Raw genomic sequence first — 17,958 nt, forward strand, 5'->3', positions numbered from 1 at the left:
AAAAAAAAAAAAAAAAAAAAAAATAGTAACTCCCATGGAATCAGAATAAGATAACACTGGAAGGATATGCTATAGACAATGTATAGTTTTCCACTTAAGTAGTTGTTTTTTGTTTTTGTTTTTCCTATAATAAGAACATTTCACACTTGTTCCTCAAACCCAGGAAGATTTACAACTGATAGGTGTCAAAGGCATTTTAGAAGATAGACATATGAATAAAAAATGACTTACAAACTTCCAGAGCAGACATTCATAAATGATTTCAATAAGGCAGATTGTTAAAGAATATAAATAAGGGAAGGAGAGATTCATTCAGCTCTGAGAACCTATTAGAATTTCTATGTGAGGCATTTAGGAGAGGCAATCTAGTTGGAAGAGGGGACTGGAGGCTATCCTGAAGCTGCTTTTAGATACCACTTTACATAAAACTAAGAAAAAGTAGATCATCTCTGTTAAAGAATTCCATGGTGCTTGGTAGGAGCCATTAAAGCTATCTCATGGACTTCATTTGAAATCTAGAAAAATTCCTTGGTATTTAGACTGACTTGGGAGTCAGTACAAAAATGTAGACGTGCTATCCAGACAAAGGGGTATCTTGATCCAAGACACAGACACCAAGAGAGGAGAGGTGACATGGGAAGGGGAATGATAAGAAAGAGGCAGTAAGAGGAAAAGAGTGTGCCTCAAAACCCATGCTCCCTCAGCCTATGCAGGTCAAGACACCTACTAAGCTCTGTTTCCTTTCACAAGGACCTGACAGCAGGATACTCTACCTTCAGCCCAGAGCCCTAGCCCCAGCATAAAAGTAGATATTCAATATGTATATATTTCCTGAATGAAAAAAAATATGGAAGGAAGAAAGAAGGAAGGAAAGGAGGGAGGGAGGAAGGGGGGATGGAAGGAAGGAGAGAAGGAAAGGACAACATTGAACTTCATCTAATTGTTCCTCAAGCTTTACTGTTTCAGGGGAGAGCTAACCACCAAGGACCACCCTTCCCATATGACTCATTTACGACCCTCCACTCTGCCTCATGATTCCTTGTCTACTTCCCTCTCATAAACCACAGGTCTCTGTCCTTTCCTTTGAGATGCTCCTCATTAATGAACATTTTCCATATTGCAATAGCCTAAATAAAATCATCTCTTTCATTGTCCTGTGCATTTTTGTCTTTCACAGAAGGAAAGAAGAGTTCCGGACCTAATCTCTGGATCTGAAGAACCCTCCTGTGGGTCTGTGGTTTAATACAGGATGAAGGCATCCAAGCTTTTAATTTGTTTTGACTGCATCCTCCTTATATACATGAAAGAGCAAGGACCAGGCTGCTATGAAAGCCTCAGAATATAACTTGACCAAGAAAGAAGAAACCATTGTCAGTAGCGCTGGCATAAGCATCTTTGTCTTTGGGACACAGGGTGAATCCAGGGACTTGTTTGAATTCCTCATTTGGGGGATTAGGGCATATAATGGAGAGTGTTTTTCCTTTCCCTTTTGGACAATGGACTGGGGTGAGGGGGGAAGATTTGAGTTGACTAACTGACAGCATGAACAGAAAGACTAGTTTATGGTAAGAAATAGGAATGTATTTTTATTTATCCAAAGATGTGGCTAAAGGTGGATGCAAGCAACAAAGCTACCTTTGACCTGCTTAAGGAAAAAAAGATGCGGGACTTTATTGGAAGGATTCGGTATAACTCAGTACTTGAAGAATAAGAACAGCTCTGAGATATAGATGGTAGAAAGTGAACAGACAGTGATGAGCGAGCTCCTACTCCTTTCGGCCTCACTGTCCCTCTGCCAAAGAATCAAATTCCAGGGAAAGGGCATCTGATTGACAGGACGTGGATCACATGCTCACCTCTTGGCAGAGGGAGGTGGCTCAATCCTGATGAGTTGATTGGCAGTAGCCAAAGTGGGAGAAATTATACAGCAAAATGGGAGGTGGGAAGGACTGTTAGGAAAAGGAAGAGTCAAGGATTTGGGGAAGGCAGAACAGCAGATTTACATAGAATTACCACGTAACTCAGTGATTCCACACCGAGATATAAAAACATACATCCACACAAAAACTTTTACCTGAATATTTCTAGCAGTGTTATTCATAATACCCATAAAGTGGGAAACCTAAATGTCCATCAATTAATGAGTGTATCTTCATACAATGGAATATTATTCAGCTATAAAAAGAAATGGATCGCTGTGCGTTGGGCAGTCCCCGCAGGTTTGTCTCTTGCTTCAACAGTGTTTGGACGGAATAGACCCAGGGTTGCCCCTTGCTCCCCCCCTCCAACCTTTTTTCCAGTCGCAACCTTCGGAATCAGCCACTCAGCTATCCTCGGCCTCCAGGCCCAGCCAGCACCATTTTTTGAGCTTAGTTCCTTTTTACCAATTAAGCACGAGCTCCCAGGTTCGTCAGAATTATTCCACCCAGGTGGAGGCCGCCATCAGTCGCCTGGTCAACATGCATCTGCGGGCCTCCTACACCTCCCTCTCTCTGGGCTTCGATTTTGACCACAACGATGTGGCTTTGGAGGGCGTAGCCCACATCTTCCTTGAAATGGCTGAGGAGAAGCACGGGGGCACCCAGGGTCTTTTGAAAATGCAAACCCAGAGCCACGGCAGTGCCCTATTCCAGGACGTGCAGAAACCATCTCAAGATGAGTGGGGCAAAACCCAGGATGCTAGGGAAGCCGCCATTCTCATGGAAAAGAGCCTTTTGGATCTACATGCCCTGCACTCTGCCCGGGCAGACCCCCAGCTGTGTGACTTCCGGGAGAGCCGCTTCCTGGAGGAGCAGGTGAAACTCATCAAGAAGATGGCGACCACCTGACCAACCTCTGCAGGCTGGCTGGTCCCCAGGCTGGGCTGGTCGAGTATCTGTTCCAAAGGCTCACCTCAAGCACGACTAGGAACCTCTGAAGCCCACGGCCTTTGAGGAGCCCCTCTGGTGTCAGGGCTTCTGCCCACAGCCTCTCTCTCTCCAGCCACCAGGCGGCTTTTTAACCACCCTGGGGCCCTCTCCCAAGACGTGGACCAAATGGAAACAATAAAGCTTTTTGCAGCAAAAAAAAAGAAATGGAGTACTGATACATGCAACATGATTAACCTTGAAAACATTATGCTAAGTCAAAGAAGACAATCGCAAAAGACCATATATTATATGATTCCATTTATATGAAAAGTCCAGGATAGGCAAATCCATAGAGACAGAAAGTAGGTCAGGTAGATTAGTGATTACTAGGGATGGGGAAGGAGGGGTGATGGGGATTGTCTGATAGTGGATACTGATTTCTTTTAGGGGGAAAAATTGTTTTATAACTATATTGTGGTGATGGTTGCACAACCCTGTGACTAAACTAAAAACATTGAATAGTACACTTTTAATTATATGAAATGTGAATTAATCTCAATAAAATTATAAAGAAGCAGCAGCTTTTCCATTACAATATTGTTATTGCAATAATGAAATATGTTCTAATTAACTTTTTTGTTTTTACTTGTTGGTAAAGTAGGTAGAAGCTACTGGAGTGGATCTTAAGAGATAGGAAAGGAAGTCACTGGTCAGTCATGAAACATAAATTACTCCTTTGGAATAGGGCATTGTTTTATGTTAGGAACAACTACCACCAGTGTGTTCCTTAGTTAGCTTTGTAAGTTGTCAAAAAAGTATGGATTATTCTGTCAGTCCCTTACAAATGTGTCAACCAAACTAAAACAGAACCTGTCCAGAATGAAACTCACGTGAGGCAACATGGAATACTCTAGAGGATGCAGGCTAAGAAGTAGGAAATCTGAATTATCTCCATTGATAAGCCATTGACACATACGTGGTAAAAGACTGTAGGGAAGTTCCTGCCCTTCTCCAGGCCTCAGTCTCCTGACATGGAAAAGGAGAGTGATGGAATAGATTAGTAGTTCCCAAAGACCGTTTCTCATTAAGGGCTGTGATTTAATATTTCCTCAAAACAAATCAATGTAAACAAAAAGTGAACCAATGTAAAGAAAATTCTAGGCAAATGGTATGGATATTGTAGAGATATGGCAAAAACATGACATTAGTGTAAGAATTACTGAAGTTTGGCAAATGCTACGTGATACCTTTTGCTGTAATCTGGTTACGTGCAACAGAGGTGGGAGAATCCATTATTTTGTAAAGCTGGATTTTACCCCATTTATTTGATTTATGATAAAAAGTTTCTAAATAAGAATGATATTAGTAAATAATTATCATTTGTTAACTTCTATTATGTGCCAGTCCTGACAAATAAAGGGAAAGGTCAGGAAGATGTTATGATCAGCCTAAAGTTTAGGTGAGTGGGGAAGGCTTCCCCAAAACTGAGGCTGGAAGGATGATAAGATTTAGTAAGGTGAAGGGCTAGGGAGTTTTTTGTCGGTGCAAGGGCATTGGTGAAGGTCTACGGTTGAAATTGAACATGTAGTTCATTGGGGGAACTAATCTGTCCCACGTGGCTGGAACATAAAGAATGAGGGGGAGAGAATTCCATCAGCCACCAGCACTTACGGAGCACACACCTCACTTCCCACAGTGTGTTTGGTGCTTTGCTTATTTCATTCAAGCCACAAAAAACTCTCTGGGGTCAGCATTTTTACTCCATTTTACAGATGGGGACTGAGGCTTAAAGTTAAAATATCTTGCCTGTGGCTGCAGAGCCAGTAAGAGGGAAAGCCTGGATTTGAACACAATCACTTTGCTTCCAGAGCTGGTAGGAAGCAAACTGATTGTGATTTGCTTCCATTACACACTGCACACTGGTCACCTCAGCTTCTCCACAGCATTGCCATCCCTCAGATTTTCCTTGGTCCCAGCTAGATGACAGACTGATTGAGCCATAGACTCCTTGCTCTGTGAACCTGGTTAGGAAGCCTATTGTTAAAGTAAATAAGGCACTTGGAAAGCATAGCCAAAGCTATTAAAATTCTATAAGCCAGTTTTCTCCAAGATTTTGTACTTGGGGATGAATGTCAAAAGGACTTGTTAGGAAATCATATCTTTTAGAACTTCCATATAATTTGTTTCTCCTTAACACAGAGTTGAGAAAGGTAAAAATAAGAGTGTTTTGTTTTTTCTGGGGAAAATTGTAAGTCTTTAGCTGGGACAATGATTGAAAAATAACTGGTCAGTTTTTGCCTCCACACTATGATTTGGTACAGAAAGGGCAAAAGTCACTCTTCGCTACATGTATAAGAGGCTTGCTTAAAGTAGTGTAGTTTCTCAGGGTTCAATGTGTGTTCCCCATAATAGAATAAATCTCTAATAATAACACACAGCACTCTTCCCATTGTTGATGTTCAAGGTCTTATTCCACACCTCCAACTGTATTATTGCACAAAGGCTGAAGAGCGTAACACAGTGCAAGAATTTCTATGCTACCCATTCCAACTTCAACAGAGGGAACAAGTGACCCAAACGCTTTAATTCCAGCCCAAACTTTGAAAGAAAGCACTTTTGTTAATGTTTGAGTCCATTATCTTACCATTGGACTATTAAATTAAAAAAAAAAAAAGAAACAAAAATAAAGGCAATGTTTACCCATGATGGCTAAGCATTGGACCTATATTTTGGATAAAATTGTCATTCTTTTGGCCTATTCCTAAGAGGCATTTTTAAATGGAGTCATAACAGCTAAGATTCCCTATTGTATTCTCTTAAGTAAAACGTTCATTGGAAAGGAGAAACATTCAGGAAGTTAGGAGATTAAAAAAACTAAAAGGTTTTTCTTTTTTCTAATGGGATCACTTTGATGGCTTCAATGGTCCAAGAAAGATGACTTGTGCATTTCAAAGATTTCACTCCATTCTTTCTGTTCTTCATTTCTCTGTGTTTGCACCATAACTAAAAGTGAGTCAAGTGTATGTCCTGGTTAGGAGTCTGAGAAGATGATTTAGGATGACCAACTGGCCCTGTTTGCCCAGCATTGAGGAGCTTCCTGGGATGCAGGATGTTCAGTTCTAAAATCAGAACATGCCTGAGAAAATCAGAATGAGGTTGGTCACACAAAGATGGTATTTTTTTGGCCTAGTTAGAGGTCTTTGCTTAAACAAACCAGAGAGGACACTCATCCTTTGTCTACTGAGTCACAGTCTCCTGTGAGCCCAATCACTTATTATTTTTAAAAGCTTCCCAGGTTGTTCTGATAACCAGCCAGGTTTGGGAGTTTCTGAGATGCTGCAGGTAATTCCTAAATAGAATCGTTTCTATCGGTCTCAAATGGAAAATGCAATCGATATAACATTTCCTTTTTCTAATTTTTGTAATATCTTTGAAGTCGAGCTGTGTTTAAAAACAAAAACAAACGGCTTCCATGACAAGAGGGACGGCTATAGTGTTAACATTTCACAAGGTGCGTGCTCTTTTGAAGACTGACTTTTGTCCGAGATCCCAGGGACTGAAACATCAGCTACCAATGTGGTTTAGAGAAAGCTGAGGGTTACATTTGGCCTCAATGATCTTCCATTCCCTCTGGTCTCTCATCCCTCATGGAGGGAGAGAGATGGGAAATGGAACTCTGGACAATTTCTGCTACTCTCAGAATCCTCAAATAAGATGCTGACTTCCCCGACTTTTGACTTCAGATTCTTAATTCGTCTTAAAACTGCAGTTCATTACATTATAATATAATCTGTGTTTATTACAAAATATTTGGAAAATACAGAAAAATAAAAGAAGAGAAGAAAACTGATCCAACTGTCTTCTCTCCAATTCAAACAACCTTAATATTCTGATGTATTTCTTTTCTGCATTATTCCTTTGTATTGCCTTTGTATTATAACTGTCAGACTCTATTTGCATACTACATTATATTGCTTTTTTTTTTTTTTTTTCCTGCGGTACGCGGGCCTCTTACTGTTGTGGCCTCTCCCATTACGGAGCACAGGCTCCGGACACGCAGGCTCAGTGGCCATGGCTCACGGGCCCAGTCTCTCCGCGGCATGTGGGATCCTCCCGGACCGGGGCATGAACCCGCGTCCCCTGCATCGGCAGGGAGACACTCAACCACTGCGCCACCAGGGAAGCCCTATATTGCTTTTTAAGTGAATGAACATGCTCTTATATCATAACATACCATAAATAGTACGTTTAATGGCTACATTATATTTAAAGAGGATGGGCATAATTCAATTTATCAGGCTCTTGGCTAACTTTCCAGAGCAATGTCTTTAACATAATCTACCAAATGCTAGAAGACCATTATGAGACATAAATCCCAAAAACATAATCTGGAGAAGAATCACGATCCTGATGGTTCATGTACAACTAAGTCTTTCCTTTAGGTTAAGAACAGGTCATTTCTCAGGAATATTTCTTTATTTTGGTATTTTGTTGTGGTTGTTTTTCATTTAGATAATAGAATAGCTTCAGATAAAATTTTAAAAAGAAAAAATTACCCATAATTCCACTGCTCTACCAAAGCCACTCAAAGGTATATATACACATAGATTCTTATACAGCTCTCATCATACAATGCATGCAGTTCTGTGTTCCTCTTTTCCACTTACTATTACACTATAGTCATTGTGCAATGTTATCACATACCCCTTACAATTATCACTTTTAAAATGGCTGTGTAATCATCTGCAAGTTGTCTTTGGCAACACAATTCTTTTGGTTTAAGAACAGGTAACAATTATTTGAAATAACTGAGGAAGAAAAAAATTACTTAAAAAAAATTATTTAAGCACATTCTAAAGCAGTGATTTTCAGATTCTGATCCTTAGTATATACCCCAAAGATTACCATGGAATAGGAGTTGAGGAGAAATCTGGGACGACCCAATCTTCATTCTAGTAAAACATTTCTCCTTTATGTTTTCTTTTGAAAATATGCTCTTAATCAAAAAGAAAGGAAGAGAAAAAAGTATAAAATTAAATGATGCAACTTTTATGGTAGAATCTGTCATTAACTAGCAGTGTGACCTTGGGCAAGTTACACACATGCCTGAGTTTCCTTGCCTAAAAAATGAGGATACTAATTACTAATTTTACCAAACTCATTGGGCTGTGATAAAGATGAAATATACGTGTGATATATATAGATTGCTTAGAACAATGCCAGGCCCTAACTATTGTATCCGTTTTTATGAAATAAAATAAAATACTGGAAAAAACAGCACCAGGCCAACAAATCTAGAGCACTGTTCATGTGAACTTTAAAGCAAGAAATAGAACATTCGGACAGTGATAGATCTATGGATGGTAGTGATAGTTCCCAAGTAGAAAACAACCATGATTTTGGGGGTAAGATTATCAAAGTGTCTGACTAGACTCTGATATTTCATACCTGTGTAACTTCAGGCAATTGACTTAACTTCGCTAAGTCTCAGTGTTCTCATCTGTCAAAGAGTGTTAATAATATTAACTATATCCTAGGATTCTTGTGAGCAGTAAATCAAGTCATCCCTATGAAGTATTTAGCCCAGGACCTGGTCCATTTTGCATCTTCAATAATAGACAGTTAGAACCTTCCCAGATACTTACTGGAATTTTGGGGGCACATCCACAACTTAAAGAGCCAACATGCACAGCAGAAATTAATATGACATTAAATCAACTATGCTTCAATAAAATTAAAGAAAAGAAAAAGAGCCAAAATGCTACATATGGATTCCAGGTGGTCGGGATGGAAAAGAATTTTGGTTTCAACTTGCAAAAAAGACAATAGTAGGAGGAAATCTACACTGATATCTCTCTGGAAGTTAAGGTGCCAAGACCCTCTTATCCATAATTGCAGGCAGTGGAGTTTGGGGAAGCATGGGAAAGATGTGAAAAGCACTGCCTTAGGAGTTAGGTGACCTAATCCTAGTCCCAGATTTGTCCTAAACTTGCCACATGGCCTTAAATAAATCAGCTTTCTGCTTCACTCTTAAATTATCCCCTGTCTAAACAGTGGTGGTTGAACAAAAGATAACCTCAAAGATCTCCTCATCTCTATTATTCTTATGGAGTAAGGAGTCTTTTGCTATTTTTAGAAACCCTGGGATCATCAAGGTTTTGTGGACAAGAAGGTGTTACATTTTTACAGAGCAGCATGCAACTTTGATGAAGACTGCCATTCGTCAATCAGTTATATTGCCTCTACCTTTTTTCTCTATAAGAGAGAAATTATCACACTAAATAACCAAGATTTGGTGGTTACATTCCCGGAGAATAAGAATGGTTTGTAGGAGTCTGTTCTTAAAAAAATATTTCTCCAGATATTTGTAGTTGGAATCCTTGTATTTAGCTTAACCACTCCCTTGTCTGTGAGATGAAATGAATTACCACTGAGCCTTAATATTGTCTCTGGCTCCAAGCAGAGGGGGAAAAACAGTTTTGGTCAGCAATGCAGTAGAATTAGAGAATATTTGCCTCATTTAATCATGGTCTGGCCGAGTCATTCCGATTGATATTGTTTGGAATGAAAACTTTACCAGATGTTCACTTAAATGAGCTAGAGAGATTAATTATCAGTCCTACCACATTATCTTGAAGGGTGGGTATAATCATCTCCAAGGAATTTCCTGGAGCCGGACACGAAAGTTGCTGATTGTAATTACAGCTAACACTTTATGTAACACAATGTACCAGGCACCACTCTAAGTGCTTCATATGTATGAATTCATTGAGTTCCACAATAGCCCCTGAAGGAAGGTACTAACGTTATCCTTTTACAGGAATGAAGTCACTCAGCTAGCAAGTGGTAAAGGCAGGATTTGAATCAGGAATGTTGACCCATAGCCCTATGCTTTTAAAACTACGCTATACCCATTGCCCAATACTATACCCTGGTTTTGACCCAAGGTGCTGTTAAAACTTGAATGAATTAGGCTTGTCATTAACCTACAAGTGGGTGAAGAGGAATCTGAACTATGGTGAGTAGGGAAAAATATAATGTCTGACCTGAGGGAAGGAAGAATGCTAAATTTTGGAGAAAACATTCATATACCTGATTAGAATCTCTTGGGTTACCAAAACAACATACCCACCATTTATTCATCTTTTCGAATAATTTGAGGAATGTAAGGGGAATTGAAATTTAGACCTCTACTCCTTGCCTGCATAAGATATCTGGAATGTTTTGTTGCTATGATCAAAGCCAAGCAGATAATGTTGGTCGATGCTTCTTGGTTAACCTTAAGAAGAAGCAAAAAGAACCATCAGATTTTCCTCATTTCCAATGGAATCCCAAATATTTCTTTGTTCTTGGGGTTTATTGGAAGTACTATGCTGGTTGACATTGACATTGTTCTGAGCTTACTATCTGAGAGCTCCCTTATCTTTTGTTAGCATGTACTCTCCAACAATACAAAGAAAGCATAACATGTAAGCTGTCCATTTAGGTTTTGAAATAACAGAGTGGTTTGAAAAGGGTGTTGGTTCTGGATGTGGAGATTTGTGGACAGAATCTTTCAGATCTGAGACAGAGAACTCGTAATGTATTTGAACGGCATAATTTCATCTTAGACTCAATCCCCCATTTTTTTTCTCTTAAAGAGTGTGTTAAAGATATTTTTATTACAGCATATTTTTTTTTCTTATTCCTCTCTCTGTGAAGGTTTTCAATCCATTTGCATGCAACACAAGTTTTCATCTATATAATTAGGATCGCAGAAACTTGCAGCAGTTGGCTATGACATTCACATATAAGCAATTTTGTCAGTTCAAGCATCATGATATGACATTAAAAACTTCAGTAATAGGATAAGAAAGATTGCGAGGGAGGCAACTTTGACACAAGTTAAATATTTTGCTAATCACAAGCAACCAAAGAAATTGGAACTCAGATTAAGACTTTAATTAGCTAAAATATAGCCTATCTTAAAAGATGCCATCTCTATTAAGCCTCCTTATAAATACAGAATTTCTCCAATAGGAAATAATCTGTCTCCTATCACCTGGAATCTTTTTCTTTTTAAAGAATTTACTTTTTCTACCATTAAAAAATTATACATGGGCTTCCCTGGTGGCACAGTGGTTGAGAGTCCGCCTGCCGATGCAGGGGACGCGGGTTCATGCCCCGGTCCGGGAAGATCCCACATGCCGCGGAGCGGCTGGGCCCGTGAGCCATGGCCGCTGAGCCTGCGCGTCTGAACCTGTGCTCCGCAACGGGAGAGGCCACAACAGTGAGAGGCCCACGTACCGCAAAAAAAATTTTTTTAAATTATACATTATCAATGAATAAAACAGAGAAAAGTAGAAAGATTACCCAGGGTCTCATCACCTTCACACTGGTACTTAAACTTTGGCATACCTCCACTTAGTTATAATTATGCTTGGCATAAAAATGCTGCACCCTTCATTTTAAAAGCTGAACTGTATTTTTTAATGTATAGAACCATAACTTTTAATGGTTTTCATAGTAGTCTTCTGAGTGGATGCCCTATAATTTAACTACACATTCCCAGATTCCTAAACTAATAATGTTTCCAACTTTTCTATTCTAATAAATATTAGTTCAGTATTCATCTTTATGCCAAAACATTTTCCTTTTTTAGGATCATTTCTTTGGATTAGCTTCCCTCAAGTGGAATCACTACTCAAAAATGTTGTATTCTGAAGTTTATTTCAGATAAACAAATTTTATCAGCATATACTAACTTCCTGCAATAAATTTACCCACAATACACTGTTCATTGGTTTGTCCAATTCCAAAAATAAGGCTTGGAAAGCAGAAAGTCACTGTTCCCCGAAGGCATTCTGAACTTGTCTCTTACTTTAACCAGAGTTTCTGAATTTTCCTTATGTTACTTTACCTTCTTGCTTTGGCATGTATTTCTGCCATGAACTTAAGTCCTGGAGTTTATTCACTGGAAGGTTCTGACTTTGATTGCGGGCTCTTTCCACACTGATGAATTCCCTCTTGTGGCCTTAATCTTCTGCATCTCTCTCAGTGAGAGTGACAGTGGATACTGTGGCTATTTCCCCACAATGATTCTATGTCTACCCTGTGTCAATTCTCTGGGGGACTGGCCCTACCATGGCTGCAGAGGTGGTCCCTGGTTTAACCTAATTGACCTTTTCTTGCCCAACACGCTATTGAAACCATTCTGGTCATGTCACCACTGACCTCCCTCCATTTTGTTCAATCTAATAATCAATCCTCAGCCCTCATCTTACTTGACCTCTCAGCAGAATTTAGCATAGTTAATCACTCCTTTCTTTTTGACGCACTTGGCTTTCAGGATCAAATCAAGTCAGGATCTAATCAAGAAAACAAAAATTATTCTTAGCATCTGACAAGAGGGAATTTAATTCAGAGCCTTGATAACCTAGGTGACAAGAGAGCTGAAAAGGAGAAAGTGAGAAAACCAGAGATGGGAAACAGCAGAAACACGGTATCAACCTTGGCTCGAGGAACAGAGAGGAGACGAGGTGCCCATGGGCTTGAGGGACCCAGCAGAAGCTAGCGTCATGAAGGGTTTGCCTAGCAGAAGCCGGAGCCAGAACAGAGGTACAGCCACAATAAGAGACACCACTGCAGAGAAGGAGAGGAATCCCTGGTTTCTCCTTTTCTCCTTCCCTCCAATTTTCCATCAGTGTCCTTCATAAACTAACCCCAGCTGGAAACCAACTAACATCAGAATCTTGGGAAAAGCAGATTGCAGTGGTCAATCCCACTGCCATACAGACTCAAGAAGAAGGGGAGGAGGGTCTACAGGGCCAAGTCTGCCACAACAGGCTGCTTTATCCCCTGCTCTACTGGTAACTCCTTCTCTGTCTTTCTACTGGCTCCTCTTCTCTCTGCCCTCTTAACATCGAGGTTCTCCAAAGCTCAGTCCATGTTCCACCTTCTTGTCTAGTTATCCATGAATGCTCAACAAATTCTTGCCCGCAAACCCTAAATTGTTTAGAACAACAATTTATGGTCACCTCTCATGATTCTGTGGGTTGACTGGGCAAAGCTGGGTAGTTCTCTTTTGGGATCTATCATGACGTATGTGGTGAACCCTGGGATGTGTCGACCAGATCCTGATTCAGAAATGAAGAAATTATTACAGCACTTGCTGGGAGTCTGGCTGACAGCCCTCAGCTGTCAGTCTTTTTCAGGGAAAGTCTCAGTTTGTGAGGGTCACCTCACCCAAGGTCTCATACCCTTCCCAGAGTAGCCCATATCCAAGGACTGGTTAATATAGAGGATATAAAGCACAACACTTTCATCCCAACTTAGGGCAGATACAAGGGATCATCCCATCCTCAGAACTCCCTAAAAGCGTCAATTGAGGTTCTGATGGAATTGCTTCACAGCGTGATTTCTCCCTTTGTCAATCCTGTTTCCCACCCTTCCCTTCCATACATTCCACAGGCATATATCCCCAAAGCACTCCCTAATGGAACCTCTGTGTCTCAGAATCTATTTTCTGGGGAACCCAACCTACAACATGGTTGCACTCAAGATGGTGGCTAAGGCTGGAGTCATCTAACAGGTTGGCTGGGTTGGACATCTACGATGCCTCAATCACATAGCTGGCAGTTGATCCTGACTATCAAATGGACTATCAATTGGAATGTCTAGACATAGCGTCTCTATGTGGCCTGGGTTTCTCTCACCATGGCCACTGGGTTCCACGTGGGACCACTCCAAACGTAAGTGTTGAAGAGGCCTGGGCATATTGTTACTTCCTAGAATATTAATTCTATTGGTCAAACAGGTTACAAAAAATCAAAGGGAGGAGTATTAGACTTCCCTCTTGATGTGAGGAACAATATTCACATACAAGGAGGAAAGAAAGGATGGAGGCTTTCATTGTAAACTTTCTACCACATCTTTTCCTCTAGATCACTCCATTAAAACTCCTCTTCTCGGGCTTCCCTGGTGGTGCAGTGGTTAAGAATCTGCCTGCAAATGCAGGGGACATGGATTTGAGTCCTGGTCCGGGAAGATCCCACATGCCTCAGAGCAATAAAGCCCGTGTGCCACAACTACTGAGCCTGAGCTCCAGAGCCCGCAAGCCACAACTACTGAGCCCATGTGCCACAACTACTGAAGCCTGCATGCCTAGAGCCCGTGCTCCACAACAAGAGAAGCCACTGCAATGAGAAGCCCATTCAGTGCAAGGAAGAGTAGCCCCTGCTTGCCGTAACTAGAGAAAGTCCGTGCGCAGCAACAAAGACCAAACGCAGCCAAAAATAAATAAATAAATATTTTTAAAAACCCTCCTCTTGTCATGATTACCAATAATTTCCATATTGCTAAATCCAATGTTGTATTCTCAGTTGTAATCTTACTTGATCTCCCAGCAGCATCTCTCACTTCGTTGACAATCTCATAATATCTACAGGCTGATGACTCCCAAATTTTTACTCCTGTTCAGTCCACTCTTACAACCTATAAACTCATACAAGCAACTATATGGCAATAAAATGGACAACCTGGAAGAAATGGACACAGTTTTAGAAAGGTACAACTCTCAAGACTGAACCAGGAAAAACAGAAAATTTGAACAGACCAATCACAAGTAGTGAAATTGAAACTGTGATTTAAAAATTCCCAACAGGGCTTCCCTCGTGGCGCCGTGGTTGAGAGCCTGCCTGCCGATGCGGAGGACATAGGTTCGTATCCCGGTCTGGGAGGATCCCACATGCCGCAGAGCAGCTGGGCCCGTGAGCCATGGCTGCTGAGCCTGCGCGTCAGGAGCCTGTGCTCGGCAGCAGAAGAGGCCGCGATAGTGAGAGGCCCGTGCACCGCGTTGAAGAGTGGCCCCCGCTTGCCGCAACTGGGGAGAGCCCTCGCACAGAAATGAAGACCCAACACAGCAAAAATAAATAAATTAATTAATAAACTCCTACCCCCAACACCTTAAAAAAATTTTTAAATAAATAAATAAATAAATAAAAATTCCCAACAAAAAAAAGGCCAGGACCCGAGGGCTTCACAGGCAAATTCTATCAAACATTTAGAGAAGAATTAACACCTATATTTCTGAAACTATTCCAAAAATTGCAGAGGAAGGAATACTCCCAAACTCATTCCATGGGGCCACCATCACCCTGATACCAAAACCAGACAACGATACCACAGAAAAAGAAAATTACAGGCCAATATTACTGATGAACATAGACACAAAACTCCTCAACAAAATACTAGCAATCCAAACCCAACAATACATTAAAAGGATCATACAACATGATCAAGAGGGATTCATCCCAGGGATGCAAGGATTATTCAATATACGTAAATCATTCAGTGTGATACAACACACCAACAAATTGAAGAATAAAAAACCATAGGATCATCTCAATAGATGTGGAAAAGCTTTTGACAAAATTCAACACCATTTATTATAAAAACTCTCCAGAAAGTGGGTATAGAGGGAACATACCTCAACATAAAAAAGGCCATATATGACAAACCCACAGCTAATACCATACTCAATAGTGAAAAGCTGAAAGCATTTCCTCTAAGATCAAGAACAAGACAAGGGGCCTTCCCTGGTGGTGCAGTGGTTAAGAATTCGCCTGTCAATGCAGGGGACACAGGTTCAATCCCTGGTCCACAAAGATCCTACATGCCGTGGAGCTACTAAACCCATGTGCCACACCTACTGAGCCTGTGCTCTAGCGCCCACGAGCCACAACTACTGAGCCCACATGCCTCAACTACTGAAGTCTGCACACCTAGAGCCCATGCTCTGCAATAAGAGAAGCCACTGCAATTAGAAGCATGCACATCGCAACAAAGAGTAGCCCCAGCTCGCTGCAACTAGAGAAAGCAAGAAAGCCCATGCACAGCAGCAAAGACCCAATGCAGGCAAAAAAAAAAAAAAAAAACAAGACAAGATGCCCCCTCTTGCTACTTATATTCAACATAGTTTTGGAAGTACTAGCCACAGCAATCAGAGAAGAAAAAGAAATAAAAGGAATCCAAATTGGAAAAGAAGAAGTAAAACTGTCACTGTTTGCAGATGACATGATACTATACATAGAGAATCCTAAAGATGCCACCAGAAAACTACTAGAGCTGATCAACGGATTTGGTCAATTGCAGGATACAAAATTAATACAAAGTAACTTGTTGCATTTCTATACACTAACAACGAAAGATCAGAAAGAGAAATTAAGGAAACAGTTCCATTTACCATTGCATCAAAAAGAATAAAATACCTAGGAATAAACCTACCTAAGGAGACAAAAGACCTGTATGCAGAAAACTATAAGACACTGATGAAAGAAATCAAAGACAATACAAACAGATGGAGAGACATACCATGTTCTTGGATTGGAAGAATCAACATTGTGAAAATGACTATACTACCCAAAGCAACCTACAGATTCAATGCAATCCCTATCAAACTACCAACGGCATTTTTCAGAGAACTAGAACAAAAAATTTCACAATTTGTATGGAAACACAAAAGACCCCAAATAGCCAAACCAATATTGAGAAAGAAAAATGGAGGTGGAGGAATAAGGGTCCCTGACTTCAGACTATACTACAAAGCTACAGTAATCAAGACAGTATGGTACTGGCACAAAAACAGAAATATAGACCAATGGAACAGGATAGAAAGCCCACAGATAAACCCACGTACCTATGGTCACCTTATCTTTGACAAAGGAGGCAAGAATATACAATGCGGGGGCTTCCCTGGTGGTGCAGTAGTTGAGAGTCCAACTGCCGATGCAGGGGACACAGGTTCATGCCCTGGTCCGGGAAGATCCCACATGCCGCGGAGCGGCTAGGCCCATAAGCCATGGCCTCTCAGCCTGCACATCTGGAGCCTGTGCTCCACAATGGGAGAGGCCACAATGGTGAGAGGCCTACGTACTGCAAAAAAAAAAAAAGAAAAAAAAAGAAAAAAAGAATATACAATGGGGAAAAGACAAACTCTTCTATAAGTGGTGCTGAGAAAACTGGACAGCTACATGTATGAGAATGAAATTATAACACTTCCTAACACCATACACAAAAATAAACTCAAAATGGATTAAAGACCTAAATGTAAGGCCAAACACTATAAAACTCGTAGAGGAAAACATAGGCTGAACACTCTATGACATAAATCACAGCAAGATCCTTTTTGACCCACCTCCTAGGGAAATGGAAATAAAAACAAAAATAAACAAATGGGACCTAATGAAACGTAAAAGCTTTTGCAAAGCAAAGGAAACGATAAACAAGAAGAAAAGACAACACTTAGAATGGGAGAAAATATTTGCAAATGAAGCAACTGACAAAGGATTAATCTCCATAATTTACCAGCAGCTCATGCAGCTCAATATCCAAAAAACAAACAACCCAATCCAAAAATGGGCAGAAGACCTAAATAGACATTTCTCCAAAGAAGACATACAGACTGCCAACAAACACATGAACGAATGCTCAACATCACTAATCATTAGAGAAATGCAAATCAAAACTACAATGAGATCTCATCTCATGCCAGTCAGACCGGCCATCATCAAAAAATCTACAAACAATAAATGCTGGAGAGGGTGTGGAGAAAAGGGAACACTCTTGCACTGTTGGTGGGAATGTAAATTGATACAGCCACTATGGAGAACAGTATGGAGGTTCCTTAAAAAACTAAAAATAGAACTGCCATATGACCCAGCAATCTCACTACTGGGCATATACCCTGAGAAAACCATAATTCAAAAAGAGTCATGTACCAAAATGTTCATTGCAGCTCTATTTACAATAGCCTGGAGATGGAAACAACCTAAGTGTCCATCATCGGATGAATGGATAAAGAAGATGTGGCACATATATACAATGGAATATTACTCAGCCATAAAAAGAAACAAAATTGAGCTACTTGTAATGAGGTGGATAGACCTAGAGACTGTCATACAGAGTGAAGTAAGTCAGAAAGAGAAAAACAAATATTGTATGCTAACACATATATATAGAATCTAAACAAAGCAAAAAGAAATGGTCAGAAGAACCTAGGGGCAAGATGGGAATAAAGATGCAGGCCTACTAGAGAATGGACTTGAGGATACAGAGAGGGGAAGGGTAAGCT

The 17,958-nt window shown here is 40.5% G+C and overlaps 1 pseudogene; it reads left to right on the forward strand.

Annotated features, from left to right (window-relative positions):
- Window positions 1–1,600: 1,600 nt before the first annotated feature.
- Window positions 1,601–3,001, forward strand: LOC103072093 (ferritin light chain pseudogene; annotated as a pseudogene).
- Window positions 3,002–17,958: the final 14,957 nt, after the last annotated feature.

The sequence above is a fragment of the Lipotes vexillifer genome, unplaced genomic scaffold, assembly GCF_000442215.2.
Source record: "Lipotes vexillifer unplaced genomic scaffold, Lipotes_vexillifer_v1.1 scaffold1599, whole genome shotgun sequence".
Lineage (NCBI taxonomy): Eukaryota > Metazoa > Chordata > Mammalia > Artiodactyla > Lipotidae > Lipotes > Lipotes vexillifer.